Source organism: Lipotes vexillifer, unplaced genomic scaffold, assembly GCF_000442215.2.
Source record: "Lipotes vexillifer unplaced genomic scaffold, Lipotes_vexillifer_v1.1 scaffold215, whole genome shotgun sequence".
In the NCBI taxonomy this organism is placed as follows: Eukaryota; Metazoa; Chordata; class Mammalia; order Artiodactyla; family Lipotidae; genus Lipotes; species Lipotes vexillifer.
This window is the reverse complement of record NW_006776544.1, coordinates 1297941-1309108: the sequence shown is the minus strand read 5'-3', so window position 1 is coordinate 1309108 and position 11168 is coordinate 1297941. Positions and strand designations below refer to the sequence as shown.

The 11168-nt window shown below is 51.1% G+C and overlaps 1 protein-coding gene across 1 annotated transcript in view; it reads right to left on the bottom strand.

Annotated features, from left to right (window-relative positions):
• The window catches only part of ELF4 (E74 like ETS transcription factor 4), a 38719-nt gene extending 28413 nt beyond the window's left edge, over positions 1 to 10306 (bottom strand). The window contains exon 1 of the mRNA XM_007450470.1: positions 10213 to 10306. The gene's annotated coding sequence lies outside the window, so the exon portion shown is untranslated. The remainder of the gene's footprint in view (positions 1 to 10212) is intronic.
• Positions 10307 to 11168: the final 862 nt, after the last annotated feature.

Below are 11168 nucleotides of genomic sequence, written 5' to 3'. Positions count from 1 at the left end.
GTTCGTGCCCCGGTCCGGGAAGATCCCACATGCCGCGGAGCGGCTGGGCCCGTGAGCCATGGCTGCTGAGCCTGAGCGTCTGGAGCCTGTGCTCTGCAACGGGAGAGGCCACAACAGTGAGAGGCCCCGCGTACCGCTTAAAAAAAAAAAAAAAGAATATTGGACTTCCCTGGTGCCACAGTGGGTTAAGAATCCGTCTGCCAATGCAGGGAATAGGGGTTCAACCTTTGGTCCGGGAAGATCCCACATGCCGCGGAGCAACTAAGCCCATGGGCCACAACTACTGATCCCACGCGCCTAGAGCCTGTGCTCCACAACAAGAGAAGCCACTGCAATGATAAGCCTGCATACTGCAATGAAGAGTAGCCCCCGCTCGCCGCAACTAGAGAAAGCCCGTGCACAGCAGCAAAGACCCAACACGGCCAAAAATAAGTAAAAAAAAAAAGAATATCAGTGAAGAGATTAAGCATCTTCTAAAATGACAGTAACATTAGGGTCATCCATGATTATAAAATAAGATCACAAAAGCACAGCCAAACATATCTGCTATAACAGTTAATGTAAATAGAATAAATGCAAGTATTAAAAAAAGATATTATAAATAAGCCATAAGGATATATTGTAAAGCACAGGGAATATAGCCAACATATTATAATAACTCTAAATAGAGTATATTCTTTAAAAATTGTGAATCACTGTTGTACACCTGAAACTTATATGATATTGTAAATCAACTATATGCCAATTAAAAAATGATACTGACAATCTGATTCTAAAATTTACATGGAATTGCAAACGACTTAAAATAGACAAGAACAACTTTGATAAAGAACAAAGTTGGAGGGCTAATACTACCTGATTTTAAGAATGATTATGAAGCTACAGTAATCAAAACAATTGGTATTAGCATAAAGATAAACAAATAGATCAATCAACAGAACAGAATATAGAGTCCAGAAATAAACCTATATATAAGGACAACTGTAACAAGTGGTGCTGGAATAACTGGATATCCATATGTAAAAAGAAAAAAATGAATTTGGATTTGTACCACTCAGCATAGAGAAAAATTAACTCGAAATTGATCGAAGACCAAAATGTAAAACCTAAAACTACAAAACTTCTAAAAGAAACCATAAGACAAAAATATCTGTGGCCTGAGGCTAGGTGAAGCATTCTAAGATACAACACCAAAAGCATGATCCATAAAAGTAAAAACTGATTGGTTAGACTTCAACGAAATTGAAAACTTCTGCTCTTCAAAAGACACTATGGGATTTCCCTGGTGGCGCAGTGGGTTAAGAATCCACCTGCCAATGCAGGGGACACGGGTTTGAGCCCTGGTCTGGGAAGATCCCACATGCCGCGGAGCAACTAAGCCCGTGTGCCACAACTCCTGAGCCTGTGCTCTAGAGCCCATGTGCCACAGCTACTGAGCCCACGTGCCACAACTACTGAAGCCTCTGTGCCTAGAGCCCGTGCTCCGCAACAAGAGAAGCTACCACAATGAGAAGCCCACGCACCACAACGGAGAGTAGCCCCCGCTCATTGCAACTAGAGAAAGCCCACAGCAATGAACACCCAATGCAGCCAAAAATAAACAAACAAACAAATAAATAAATGTAGTAGTAATATTCTAAAAAAAAAGACACTATGACTCTGAAGGCATGTCTACATTAATAAAACAATAACTTAAAAAAATTCTTCTAGCTCATTCTAATCACTAAATGGCAAGGATTTTATGTGGCTATTTTTTGTCTTCAATAAAAAATTTAACCCCCCCCCAAAAAAAAGACACTATGAAGAGAATGAAAAGACAAGGCACATACTCAGACAAAATCTTTGCAAAGCATGTATCTGATAAAGGTCTTATATCTAGAATATATAAAGATTTCTCAAAACTCAACTACAAGAAAACAAACAAGTCAATTTAAAAATGGGCCAAAGATTTGAACAGACATCTCACCAAAGTAGATATATTGGTGACAAATAAGTACGTGAAAAGATGTTCAATTCATCAGTCATTAGGGCAATACAAATTAAAACTACAGTGAGATACAACTGCACACCCACCCATTAGAATGGGTAAAATTTTAAGACTGCCCACACCAAGTGTTGACAAGGATGTGGAGCAACTGAAACTCTAATACACAGCTGGTGGGAATGTAAAATGGTACAATGACTTTGGAAAACAGATTGATAGTTTCTTAAAAAGTTGAACCTACAACTACTGAATGATCCAGCCATTCCACTCCTAGGTATCTGACCAATAGAAAAAGACACATATAGCTATAGAAAGATTTATACAAAGATGCTCACTGCAGCTTTTTTTGTAATAGCCAAAAAGTAGAAAAAATCAAAACCACCAGATGTCCACCAAGCGATGAATAGATCAACAATATATGGTATATCCATTCAACAGAATTCTACTTAGCAATAAAAGGGAGTGAAATACTGATATAGAAAACAACATGGATGGATCTTAAAATAAATATGCTGAATGAAAGAAGCCATACAAGGAGAGAGTACATCCTATATGATTCCACGTATATAAGACTCTAGAAAATGCAAACTATTACAATGAGTAGTGAATAAGCCCTAGAACTCTAATGCACAGAGTAGGGAATGTAGACAGCAATATTGTATTAACAACCATCAAACTTGCTAAGAGACTAGAACTTAATTATTCCAATAACTAAATAGAAAGGATAATTATGCAACATGATAGAGGTGCTAATTATCACTACAATGGCAACCACATTACAACATATAAACCTATCAAATTACCATGGTGTATACCTTAACTTTACACAATGTTATATGTCAAATACAGACGGTCCCCAACTTAATGATGGTTCAACTTATGATTTTTCAACTTTACGAAGGTGCGAAAACGATACATATTCAGTTGAAACTGTACTTCAAATTCTGAACTTTGATCTGTTCCCGGGCTAGCGATATGTGATGCTGGGCAGTGGCATCGCCCAGTCAGCCACGCATTCACGAGGGTAAACCACCGACAGACTTACAACCATTCTGTACGCAGACAACCATTCTGTTTTTCACTCAGTACATTATTCAATAAATTACATGAGATATTCAACACTTTATCATAAAATAAGCTTTGCGTTAGATGATTTTGCCCAACTGTATGCTAATGTAAGTGTTCTGAGCATGTTTAAGAAGGTAGGCTAGGCTAAGCTATGGTGCTCAGTAGGTTAGGTGTAATTGATGTATTTACAGCTTAAGATAGTCTCAACTTCTGACGGGTTTATCAGGATGTAACCTCATCATAAGTCAATGAAGATTTGTACATTTCAATTAAAAAATGAATACTAACTGATAGTCACAGAAAGCAGACAAGTGGTTGCTCAGGATGAGAAGGAGGGATCGCCAAGGGGCACAAGGAAACTTTTGGGGGTGACTAGTTTCACGAGTATATACATATGTCAAATATTATCAAATTGTACGCTTTAAATATGTGCAATTTATCGTATGTCAATATTGCCTCAATAAAACTGTTAAATAAAAAGAAAGAAAAAGGTCCCCAGGTTGGGTAAAATAACAACAGCAGCATTTACTATGTAATTTTAGCAAGTAATATTACTGCGTAATTTAACTATGCAATAGTATCACTATACGAGAGCAGTGAAGACAAAAGAGGCAAGAACACGCATGCTCTCCTAGAAAACACATTCCTTGATGCCACCAGTGGAGACAAATTCTGAACCCTGGAACTTACTGAGTGTGCTGATTCGAATGTGTTTTGTTGTTTTATCTTTTGCTCCTGCTCCTGCCAATGAGCCTGGAAGGCCCCTAGAGCACAGCCAATGCGCTCTCTTTCCTCTTTTGAAAGGCCATCTGCCCTCTCACTTCCAGGAGACCTTCCCCAATTAAGTTAAGGAGGGAGAAGAATGATCTTCCTCTAGGTAAGCCCTCCTCGAACCCACCACCACCTAATCTACAAACCTTAAGTGCCACAGGCTGGCTGGCACTTCAGCTCCCGCCCGCTGTGAGGCTAAGTGCATGTGTATTACTAGAGCTCCAGAATTGGGTTTAGATTCTTCAGAGCAGGGGCCTGGGCCTGCTTTTTTTTTTTTTTTTTTTTTTTTTTAGGATCAGGGTGGCGCCAAGAAAGTGGTCACCTAATGAGACAGGTGTTTTCTGTGCATGGATTCTCACAGAATCAGCAGAGCTGAACTAGCCTCTCTTATCCTCTGGGGGCATTATGGGAAAAAGACAGATTATCTCCTAAATCTATGTCTTAAGTACCTCCTTGTTATCAGGTCATCAGGAATTTGGGGAGGTTAAGACTAATTGCCCACTCTCCCATCCCCCATCCCATCACATCCCCCAAGGCCTATGGGTGGGGACCAAGGGACCGAGCAAAGTGGCTCAGGGGTGGTCCAAGGGTGGTCCAGGGCCTCCTGCCCTTGTGGGTGGTCACAGGCTTCTCAAGCAAACAAAATCCACTTGCTAGCAGATGGAACCTCCAAGTTACTTTCTGAGAGGCTTTTGGAATGGGAGTGGCCCCCAGCCCCCCAGGAACTCTTCTGGGCAAAGGCAGTGTCCCAGCCCCAAACCAAGGCCTCTGGGCATGAGCAAAAGGAGGCAGAAAGTGAGCAGTGGTTGGTCGGTCGGCTCCCAGAATTCTACACTCAGTAGGGTAATAACAACAAACTGATGATTGCTAAATACTTGCCAGGGATGGAACATGAGGCCTTCTCTCAAAGGAACTAACTCACTCGGTATTCCTACAGAGAACAAACCTTGAGATGAAGCGGTGAAGAGAGAAAGATGGCAATGTTAAGAAAAATGTTAAAGACTTGATTTTTACTCTTCACTACAGCACTGCCTGCCACTCAGAAAGATTTTAACACACACACACACACACACACACACACACACACACACACAAAATCTTCTTCCACATCCCTTCCTTATCCTGTGTGACAGCAGAGTTAACAAAAAGTTAGCAGAAAGATGTGGAAAATCTCCCTGTTGGTTTTATGAATGGGCATTGTGTGCCCTTCCAGCACTGCCAGAGAAGCAGTTGATCCCTGGAGCCTGGCAAAGTCAAAGGTGTGGGAGGAGGAAATGATAAGAACAACAACAACGATAATAGTAAGAGCCACAGAATAATAGCAGCTAACACTTACTGGGTGGTTACCATGTGCCAGGCACCATGCTGAGTGCTTTACAGGCATTATCTCATTTAATCCTCACTCAAACCCTGGGAAGTGGGTTCTGAGACTCAGAGTGGTTATGTGACTAGTCCATAGTCACACAGCCAGTGATAGCTCTGGGATATGAACGCAGAGAGCCTGTGCTCTACCTCCTCCGGATAATACCGGGCTCGAGAAGAATACTGAGTTAGACTGGAAGAGGAAGGTTAGACTGGAAGAGGAAGGGAGCTTCGGGAAGGGCAGGTGGAGTGAGAAGTGGGAAGTGCCAGCACTGGGACAAGAAAGGGGTCCCTCGAGAAGATGGGAACCTAGGGCAAAGTTTCCTCAATCTGGGCAAGCTGTTTAACTTCTTGCTTCTTGTTGGTCTGGCTGAGAAATGTTCTGGCACTTTCCCTCGCAGACCCTCCTGCATGAAACACCCCTCCCTGCTCTGCTTGACCCTCCTCATCACCCTGGGAGAAGGCTGCGTGGGGTCTCTTTGCCAAGTAACTCATGTTAGGACACAATTTCCCGGGCCAAAAAGTCAGGGGACTCTGGTGTGTCTCTGCGGTTTTGCAATGTGCTGGGGAGGCTGCAGGGCAAGAGGGCAGTGAGAGAGGAAAACTGATGCGTGGCGGGGGCAGCGTGTGTGTGTCCAGGTGTTTTTATCCAATTAAATCCAACAAGGACCAAGTCCCCCTCCACATCCAGGCATGGGAGATGCAGAGGTCCCAGAACAAATACATGGCTAGTCCTCATCCTTCCCCAGGGGGTCTGGACAGAAGCATGTGGGACATTTTAGTTCTCGGCTGGCTGAGAAAATGAAAATCTCTATCCTCTACCTGAACCTCTGGGCTTCCAGAGCAATCCCAGGACCGGGGGGAAAGATGGGACTCAACCAGCCCGTGCCTGCAGTAACACCTGTGGCGGGGCAGTTTTCCTGTCCCTTTGGTGCCCTCTGCCTCTCTTTTTCCCCTCTCCACTCCAGGGCCTCTGCATGGGCGGTGGAGGGGACGGGGGAGGCGGGAGATCAACATGAAATCCCCTCAGCTTGTGGGGCGGGAAAGCCTGGCCAACCTTTGTGTCTTATCAATCTGTCCTGGGGGCGCTGGGCTCCCCACCTGGGCCATCCACTTTGCATCTCCCGGGATGGAGACTGGGGTTCGCACCGAGCCACCCACACTGGCTGACCTGGTCTTTTATGTGACATGCATTCGCCAAACAATTATAGAGGCTTTGAAGGTCAGCCTGTGGCCAGGGAAGAGAGAGAAAGGCGTCTTCTCTCCCTTTTCTGCCTAGCCCAATCTCCCCCGCGCCACCCTGCCCCCTTCAAGGTCTAGCTCAGAGCCGAGGCCCTCACAAAGCCTTCCCTCCCTCCTACAACTGCTGCTGACCTCAGAGCCCCGGCCGCCTCTGGCCCCTGCTCCAAGGAGCACAATTAGCACCTGACCAGCCGCTGGCCTCGCCTCTGCTTGTCTCAGTGTCTTAGTCATCTCTCCCACCCCACCCCTTTCGCTCGTCTCCCCGACAGCACCTAGCACAGGTTGGGCACACAGTAGGTGTTAATAAATATCCTTTGAATTGAAACTCAGCGGCCCCTATGAGGTCAGAACCGTCATAAGCACCCCGACCAGCAGTTCCTTGGCAACCAGCGCTGGGGTCCGAGCTATAGGGCATTAGCGGTGTGGCTGCTATTACAGGCCACGCAAGACTCAGCGGCCAGAGATTTGCAGGCAGGTTGGTGTTGATGAGAAAAGCCCCTGACCCCTAGGAAAGCGCCCATGGGATTCTGGGTACCTCGGATGAGTTTCCTCTCTCCCCTGCAGAACTAGTTTTCAGTCTGAGAACCACAAGGGGAATAAATTGGCAGTGAATCCAGAAACCTCTTTGCAGCTTAGAAATCCTGGAGAGAGAACCAAGCCTGCGTTGGGGTCAGGCCCAAGCTTGAGGGGAGAAGGCTGCCCCAAGGCCCTTCCAAGCTTGGTGGGGGACCTCCGGGAGGTGCTGGGGGCATGGCAGGCAGAGGGGCTAGAGGGGCGTCTGGGGGTGGCCCTAAGTAACGCCGTCCTGTCCTGCAAACCAACAAATCACACCACTGAATGCTTGCCACCTGCAGCCCACACAGGAGTTGGGTCTCCCCCTCCCTCTCATTCACCCAAATCCCAGGGCAGGCCTCTGTCCAGGGGTGGCGTCCTGACCAGAGCCCAGCCAGTGTCCCCAGACAAGGAGAAGCCTCCAAGTCTGAGGTACCTGGCTCCCCACACTGGCTTTGAATTAGAGATTCGAGCCCGGCTTCAAATTTTGGTTATTTATATAGATGACCTAGCCACCCTCTCTGGCCCCCTCCCACATTCCCCACCCTGGCTCTGGCGTGTGCCAGAAGGTACGCACAGTCCCGAAGACAGGCGGTGTCTTCTTCACCTCTGTATTTCCCTCACTGCCCCTTCGCTGATGCCTAGTACTGGGACTGGTTCTCAGCAAATGCTCGCTGAGTTGAATCTGAGTTTTAGGCGCCGTGTAAGACAATACCATAAGGCTCGCTTGCGCTTACCATGTGCCGTGCACTGTTCTAATAAGCAGCTTATGTGTATTGATGTATTTCATCCTTAGCAAAACATTATGAGGTAGGTCTGATTTGACAAATGAGGAAACTGAGGCACACAATTGACTGGGATCACACAGTTAGTAAATAACAGAGCTGGGATATAAACCCAGACAGTCTGGCTCTAGGGATGGGAGGGAAAATGAAAACGTTGAGGGGTGAGGGGTGAGGCTCGCAAGGACCAAGGCCAAACTTCGGTGCAGAGCTTTCCCTGGGAAAGCAACCCCCTCAGCCTGCGTCTGGCTGGGCCTCTCAGGGAGGCCCTGAATTTTGCAGGCTAGGGATATTTTGGACATCCTATTAATCAGGCCCCTGAATGACGGACCACAGCACCCTGGTTTTTAGATTCCCATATAGGACAGAGGAGACAGAAGCTGCTGTCCCACCACTTAGCTCAAGGCATGGGGAGGGCTGCTTTCAGGCCTCCAGTTTGTCCAGGGGTGGGCGCCAGTTCCTGAGCAACCACCGAGCAAACAGTGCAGCAGTGGGAGGAATGCCAGACATAGTTGCAAACAAGCCACTCCTTCGGCTCACAGCTAGAGGCTGGGTGAGGGTGGCAACGTGGAGCCTGCTCAACGACCCCCACCCCTGCAACTCACACCTCCCAGGCTTTGAACCCAGAAACAACCACTTGCAAGGCAGCCTCTTCCCCACACTGGCCAGGATAGGAAGTCCTCCAGGATAGTTAATTCCTCCACTTAACTCAAGATAGCTCCCCGTTATCTGTTACTGCTGTGGGTCCACTGAATTAATGGCTGAGAAAGTGCCTTATAAGCGGTAAAACCCTACATAACTAACTGTGAGGAGGAATCTGCATTCTTGCCGTGCAAACGTGACCCTGAGCATTTTCAGTGCCAAAGTGTCCTGTCTCCCCAGAGGAGAGAGTTAGATCTGAACCATTCACCTCCCCTGCTCCAACCTGGCACTCAGGCCAGGGGTCAGCTCGCAGTGGGTGAGTCCCTGATGGGTGTGCCCACCAGCTGTTGGGGCCAAGCAGTGGTGGCTCTGGCCCTGGGGTGGTGACCTCACTTCCGCTCCTACCTCCCCAGCACTCCTCCCATATGAGGCCCCACCAGGCCAAAATCGAGAAGTTCAAGGTTAACTGATCCTCCCCACTTTAAGAGCTAATTAAAATGATTAGCCACAATGAACCGCCAAACATTAACCAGAAGAAGCTGCAGGACCAGACAGGCCTCTATCTCGGGCAGAAGGATGAGGGTCAGGAATCAAACGGCCATCAAATCCCATGGCTGGCGTTGGGGGGGGGGTGGTGGGCAGCCTGGGAGACCCTGGCCGAGGCGCGGAGCCAATGGGGTCAGGAGGTGACTCTGGTCAGGAAGGCCGTGTAGTGAGGGAAGGGCGGCAGACTTCGGGTGCGACGGAGGGACCGGGAATCCATAAAGCCGCCGCCTCAGCAGTCTCCAAAAGCAAGGCGCTGTCGGCAGGGGACCCCGCGCTGCGCCGCTGCTGAGTCCCCGTGCCGGCAGCAGAGGAGGGAGCAGAGAGGCGGGAGAGCCCGGGAGAGCGGGAACACGGGAGCGGGAAGGCTGGCAGCCGGCTCACACGGAAACTCCGGCCCCTGACGAGAGAGGTCTCTATTTTGGCGACCCAATTATCCAAGTCATAGGTTCATAGGTGTGTGTGTGTGTGTGTGTGCGCGCGCGTGTGCGTGTGCGTGTGTGTGTGTGTGGAGAGAGGGAGAGAAAGAGAGAGAGAGAGAGAGTGTGTGTGTGTGTGTGTGTGTGTGTGTGTGTGTGTTACCCTAAGGCGCCTGGTCCCAGAAGCCCTAGAGGCCGCCAGATCAATCTAGCAGCCCCGCCAGTGAGGCCCAACCTCCTGCCCTCGGGCACCGAGGTGTTGGGGCGGGCTGTCAAGATAGGCCCAGTCACGGACCCCGGGCTGCCTGGGGAGAGGGCAAACCGGCCCCCACCCCGACTCGGGAAATCGACTCAGCTTCTAACCCAGGATCTGTGGTCCGGGTTCCACAACGCACACGCGGTGGGGCGAGGCAAGGGCGGGACTCAACACGCCGCCGCTCTCCCACCCTTCCCTGGGCCCCAAGCCCCTACGCTCCGGGGCCCAGGCGTCCCCTATCCCGCCCTCAGGCAAACTTTCTGAGGTCCCCGAAGGCTCAGAAAACCGGCGCCATCGACGTACCTGCCGCCGAAGGGGCTCGGTAGCGGGGCCGGGGTCGATCGCCGCGGTCCCCTCCCCGCTCTGAGGGCCGAGACGCGGGTCCCCAGCCCGGCCAGCCCGCTTTCTCCCCTCGGAAGCCGGGCCGGGCGAGTGGCGCCGATACGTCGGCGCCGGCGAAAGGAGAAGGGGAAGTTGAGCGCGGCGCCCGGTCGGTCCCCGCGCCCGCCGGGGCCACCGTCCCCCTCCCTCCCTCCCTCCCTCCTCTCCTCCCTGCCCGCCTGCCCCCGCGGCCCCGCGCCCGTGACTCACCTCGGCGCCGGGGCAGGCTGGTCCGGGCGGGCGAGGCGCAGGGCTCTCCCACACGTCGCGCCGCCAATGGCAAGTTGGAGGGCGAGATGCAAATACCAGGTGAGACGGCGGCGCCCCTGATAAAACGACTCCGGGGGGTGGGGTGGAGTGCGGGGGGAGCCGGGTGGACGCCGGGGAGGGTCAGGCCGAGGGAGGGGGCGGCGGGGGCGCCCGGGGAGGGGGTGCGAGCCAGCGGAGACCTGCAATCAGACAACCGAGCGAAAGGGGAAATTGCACTAGAGACACACACGTCCCCGCAGGCGGTGGCTGGGGCGGGCGCGAAGGAGGCAGGGCGGGAGGGAGGGAAGAGCTGGAGGGAGGGGAGGGCGCGAGGGAGGGACGAGGCTTCTTGGTGGAAACAGCGCCCCTCCACCCCCGGCCCGCCGCGGTCGCCAGCACGGCAGGGGGAGCCGTGCCAGGGGCCCGCGCGGCCTCTCCTTCCCCTCCCGGCTCGCTCGCCCCCGGGGAACCGCGAGAGCAGGACTCCCGCGGAGCCCACTTCGCGCTCCCAGCGCCCCACCCCCCACCTGGCGCGTTCCGGGGCCCGCAGCTCTGTCCGGGAAGCCCCTACACAATGCCTCGTAGAGAAAGCCGCTCCATTCCCGGGGGACTCTGGATGGCTATGTCCGGCCCCCTTGGCCTGCGCGCTCCACTCGCTTGACGCCTTTGGCCCCAGCCCTGCGCTCCAGACTATTACTGAGCGCCTGCTGTGTGGAGGACCTGGCCTGAGGGCGGGCCGAGCGGGTGGGTGAGGCCAGGAGATGCCCAGAGGATACAATTCGGGAACGATATGCCAGATGCCGCGGAATCCCTGGCCAAATGCTCGTGCACTTGGCGCGACTGGAGAGTTTTGGGGATTTCTTAGGGAAGTCGAGCTTAGGGCTCCGGGTGGGGGAGACCAGGAGGATATGAATCCG